We start from the raw sequence: 6,000 nt of genomic DNA, 5'->3' as shown, positions 1-6,000 counted from the left end.
ACGAGGTAGATGAGATGATGAATCTGGGATGTGTTGAAGGACAAAGGCTCGAAATTTCAGGGACTAATTGCTAAAATTATGATGACAAGAGAGCAGATTATGACAATGATGCATAGAACACTGACATAATGAAATAAAATGTTATGGTGCAATTGTACAATGCTTTGATACAATAGCATATGAATTATTGTGCATGGATTTGTTCATCTAGTTTTTAATAGGATGAAAAGTATTGAAAAGGGTCTAGCGAAGAGTGACGAAGATGACTGCTGATCTCTGGAATGCTGAAGATGGAGACAGATTGAATGAAGGCATGCAGTTTGTAGAGTCTAGTGGATAGGAGGGAGATATGACAGACAAATAAGCTGGTAAGGGGTTATTATTAGATCAGTGGTTATTAGATTTTTCATAGAATTGGGGAGACAATGAGAGGACAAAAAGCCACCCTTCTTAGCTGTAGATGAAGAGTAGATTTCTTACGTGGAGTGATAGGTGATTGGAATGCATTGCCTGAGAGTGCAGAAACAGTGAATGCATTTAAGGCATGGAATGGATGAACTGTGTGTGTGTGTGTGTGTGTGTGTGTGTGTGTGTGTGTGTGTGTGTGTGTGTGTGTGTGTGTGTGTGTGTGTGTGTGTGTGTGTGTGTGCGTGCGTGCGTGCGTGCGTGCGTGCGTACGTGTATGTGTGTGTGTGTGTGTGTGAGAGAGAGAGAGAGAGAGAGAGAGAGAGAGAGACGAACCTCCCAGCATGAGTCTTGATTTCATGGAGGTCTGATGATGATGATAATAATAATAATAATAATAATAATAATAATAATAATAATAATAATAATAATAATAATAATAATATCATGTGGTTACGCTTGATATTTCTACAGTAGTTGATATTGTTTGTCCTGAAGTCCTATTAAGTAAGCACTCATCACATGATTTACCTTTTGCAACTAGGTTCCAGATTTTTCTCTGCTCATGCCTATTTCATGAGTTGATGGATGAGTTTTTATCCTCAAACTTTACTTAGCAATTAATACCAGAGTTACAAGATTCTGCTCTTTCATCCCTTGTCACTCTTTTTTGGTATATATTGATAACTTTCTCAAGTTGGTTGTAAATGCAGTCGATAATTTATATAATAATAGTCCATTGCACTCCTCTTCGCATATTTCCTCCTTAGCATCCAAAAATTCGTGTTTACTCTTTCTGTCAAGGCTCCATTTTCGTTCTGAAGAGCTATCAACTCTATACAAATCACATATATATCCAACCATTGAACAGTCTTTTATATTTGAGATGGTGTCCCAAAATCATCGGAATTACATTTCCGATGATCGTATATTATATAAATATTTTCACGATTGCTCTTTTTCAAAATTGGCATTGATGAATCCAGCAGTACACAGCTGCAACACAGTTGGAAGAACAACGGGACATCCCTTCTTTGACCTTTGATTGGCAAAGGCAGTTCGATTCTCATCACGGATAATTCACAGTCATTTTACAAATGACTGTGAGTTAGCTGATTTGATAAGAAGATAGTAGGGTTTTTCCATGAATCTTTAGTTTTCTTCCGGCAAATTGAAAATCAACTACACCATCTATATATTATACGTATAACGTGTGGTAGATGGTGTAGTGCAGAGAGTGGACATGTAGCGTGGCCTCCCGCGATGAGTCCTTGGACGGAGGTGTGTAATGTAATAATCATAAGCTAATAATCTAAAATTTATAAGCTAAAAATAAGATAATAATCATTGTTTTTTTTTTTCACTAGAGGTCATGCCAGTAGAATAACCGGTGATCAAATCATTGTTTCTTTAGCTTACTGTGCGAAATGTAACTCAACTTGTCCTTGTATATTTGTATATACTCCAGATGATGACCTTATATGAAGGTCGAAACGTCGGGAAATTAAAATAGTTATTTATAACATGATTGTAAAGTTCATAATTTCTGAAATGAATGCTGTCACCATGCAAACACTAAAAGAAATGATAATAATCATAAGCTCTTTCCTTCAGATATGCGAGATATTTTATAACCCAGCCACTGGAGAGGGCAAGTTAGCCAATCTCAGTGCTGGCCTCAAGCCCAGATGAATGGGGAGGGTTGGTGTCAGAAAAGGCATCCGGCCGTAAAAGACATGCCAAAACCAGGGATGAAATGTCGAATAACAGAGAAAGGACTATCTAGGGCGCCCTCCCCCCGTAAGCGACGCGCAGTTCCGTCGCCCGAGGACTGTGAGAAGTGGGCTTGGGCTACCGAACCAAGGACGGGTTAGGCTAAAGAAGCGAGTCCAACAGAAAGAGAGAGTGTGTAAAGTAAGAATCGGGTCGCTGAATGTGGGTACAATGAATGAGAAGAGTAGGGAGATAGTAGACATGACGAGAAGAAGGAAGCTGAAGATCTTGTGCGTGCAGGAGACAAGGTGGAAGGGCAATAAAGCAAAGGAGCTGGTGGAAGGATATAAACTGTTTTACAGCGGGGTGAATGAGAATGGAAGAAACAGAGTTGGAATCATCATCGACAAGGAGCTGAAGGGTGGAGTCTGCAAGGTGTGCCTGAAGGACGATCGGATTATGAGTGTTAAACTTGAGATTGGAGGAAGCGTGGCTGTGATAGTGTGTGAATATGCTCCACAAGTAGGTTGTGATGAGGAGGAGAAAGAGGCATTCGGGAGAGAACTAGACCAGGTAGTAATGGGAATCCTTGATGGTGAGAGAGTGATCGTCGAAGCAGACCTGAATGAGCATGTAGGAAAGTGATGAAGTGGTGAAGAAAGGGTGCATGGGGGTGGGAGTAGTAGTGAGAGAAATGAAGAAGGTAAAAGAATCGTAGAGCATGCTGTGGCCTTCGACCTGGCTATAGCTAACACGTGGTTTAAGAAGAGAGTTGGACACCTGATAACTTATAAGAGCGGGGATAGGATGAGTCAAATTGACTATATTATGTGCAGAAGGAAACATCTGAAGGAGGCGAAAAACTGTAAAGTGATTAGCGGAGAAAGTGTAGCGGCACAGCACAGGTTGGTTGTGGTAGACTGTGGTATAAAAGGGGAAAAGAAGAATAGACGGAAGTGGCGGAAGGATAGGAAAATAAAGTGGTGGAAAACCGAGGATAAGGAGGCATGGTGGTGGAATGAGGAGGTGCAGTTGGAGATCAGGGAAAAGAAAGAGGCAAAGAAAAAAATGGGACATGACCGGAACCAGAGCCGACAAGGAGGCATATAGATTAGCGAAGAAAAGTGCAAAGAGAGCTGTGGCAATGGCGAAGGCGAGGGCAGTTGAAGAGGTTTATGAAGTACTGGAGGGAAATGGTGGTGAAGCTAAGTTGTTGAGAATAGCGAAAGATAGAGATAAGGCCTCGAAAGACAAAACATCAGTTTAGAAGATAAAGGACGCCACAGGAGTAGTACTACAAGAGGAGGACAAAATCAGAGGAAGATGGGAAGAATATTTTCGTAATCTACTAAATGAGGACAATCCAAGAGAGAGGTGTGAGGATGGAGAGGCAAACGAAGGATCGGTGCAGGACATAAGCAGAGAGGAAATGTATTGGACACTGAGAAAAACGAAGAATGGAAAGGCTGTGGGAGCAGAGCAGATACCTGGAGAAGTGTGGAGAAGCTTGGGCAGCGAGGCCGTAGACGTGTTATGGGATCTGATGAGGAAAATAGCCCAACAGTAAAAGATACCAGAGGAATGGAGGAAAAGCATTCTCGTCTCAATCTACAAGGGAAAAGGAGATGTTCAAGATTGTGGAAACTATAGAGGGATCAAACTGATGTCACACACGTTGAAGATATGGGAAAGAGTAATTGAAGGAAGGATACGGCAGGAAACAAAAATTGGTGAGGAGCAGTTTGGAGTTATGCCAGGAAGAGGGACAACGGATGCAATATTTGCGCTAAGGCGATTGATGGAGAAATATAGGGAGATGCAGGCGGAGCTATATGGTGTATATAGACCTGGAAAAGGCATACGAGAGAGTGGCCAGACAGGAGGTATGGGGGTTTATGAGGAAGAAGAGGGTGTCAGAAAAGTACGTGAGTTTGGTGAAGGAGATATATGAGGGAGCAAAAACTCAGGTCAAGTCTAGTGTGGGAATGACAGAGGGGTTCCCCATTGTCGTAGGGCTCCATCAGGGATCAACTCTGGGCCCCTACCTCTTTGATCTGGTCATGGATGTACTAGTGGAAGACGTTAAGAAGGAGGCGCCAGGGAGCATGATGTTTGCCGATGACATTGTTCTCTGCGAATCATCCCGAGAGAATCTTGGAAAGACCCTCGAAGAGTGGAGAAAGGTATTGGAGGAGAGAGGCATGAAAATTAACCGCGTAAAGACCGAATATATGTCAACGGGAAGTGACGAGGATATGATCATACGACTCCAGGGTGAAAGGTTAACTTCAGGGAAGAAATTCAAGTACCTGGGGTCGGTCGTTGAGAGGAATGGTGACCTGGATGAGGAAATACAGCACCGAATAACATGCGGCTGGATGAACTGGAGGAAGATGAGCGGGGGCCTGTGCTACAAGAGAGTGAGTTCTAAGATGAAAGGAAAGCTGTATAAGATGGTGGTAAGGTCGGCGATGCTCCATGGCGCGGAGACGTGGCCTATAACAAAGGCACAGGAGAGGAAGATGGAGGTGGCGGAGATGCGGATGTTGAGTGGTGTGACAAAGGACAGGATAAGGAATGAATACATCAGAGGGACGATCAAGGTGGGACCGATCGGTAAGAAGGTACAAGAAAGCAGGCTGAGGTGGTTCGGTCATGTAGGGAGAAGGAGTGGGGAGTATGTTGGTAAGTGGAGCGTATGGAGGTAGAGGGAAGGAGGAAAAGAGGCAGGCCCAAACTCAGATGGAGGGATAAGGTGGCAGAGGATCTTAGGGAGAAAGGATGGAGTCGGGAAGATGCCCTGGACCGGAGAATCTGGAAGAAGAAGATTAAAGATGTGAACGCCGACCCCGTTTAACACGGGATAAGGCATAGCGAAAGAAGAAGAAGATGCGAGATATTTTATATTTTATCGGCAACAAGAATAAAGGATTGCAAGCGTTTGAAAATTTTACGAAAAATAAAAATAAATAAATAAAATTAGAAACCCGACAAAATGAAAACCCTTTTTTATAAAAGATAGAAAAAAAAAAAGAATATGAATCCTTATTTCAAAATTTGATAGGCGTACTGAAAAATTAAAAAAAAAAATAAATAAAGTAACCAGCAAAACTAGATATTTTTCTGCTGGTTACATTTTTTTAAAAAAACGTTTTTAATAAAAGTGTTTTCTTTTTAGGTTAAAAAGAAAGCGCTTTTGTGTGTCGGCCATAGTTGGATTAGTACATTGTCGTCTGCGTCGTCAAAATTTTTGAAAAAAAAAAAAGGTTAAAAAACAATGTTATAGTTCGTATCCTCAATAGTACGGAGCAGGGTGACCACATCTAGTACTTTCGTACCAGATCTAGTACGTTTTATAAATTTTTAGTGTTCTAGTACGTTCCCCAACAGATCTAGTACTTTCTTCCTTCCGAATAATAATAACAATAACAACATCAGAGTTAGACGTATGAGTTTAATGTTTTTCTCTTCTCTCACCTCCCCATATGTCACATTCAGTGACACAAGAATGATTTCTCTTTTTTTCCTATCGCCAGTCTTCTCTCGCCCCCCCCCCCCCCCGATCCCGTACTCACAATCTGATTGGCATTAGCAATTGAAAATATATTCTTCGCTGTTCAAAAACTTCTCACGCGTTATAAGAAGTCCAGTGTTTTTATTAATTTTATTAACAAAAACTTGTTTAATTCTTCATCGAAAATATTATTATTTAGATTTTACTTTTAAACATGGACAAGTGGCAAGAAAAACGTTCTAAATTAAAATTTGATTCTAAATCTCAGGGGAAAACGTGCAGTGCATGAGTCAGTAAAGTACATAAACGAGCTATTGAAAGTGAAGATCTCAATGCTAGCCCTTCCCACTCACAAGAAACCACTTCTG

The sequence above is a fragment of the Typopeltis vanoorti genome, chromosome 9 (assembly GCF_054136105.1).
Source record: "Typopeltis vanoorti isolate ZY-2024b chromosome 9, IOZ_Tvanoo_1.0, whole genome shotgun sequence".
NCBI lineage: Eukaryota > Metazoa > Arthropoda > Arachnida > Uropygi > Thelyphonidae > Typopeltis > Typopeltis vanoorti.
The sequence above is the reverse complement of the archived record's forward strand: the minus strand, read 5'-3'. Positions refer to the sequence as shown.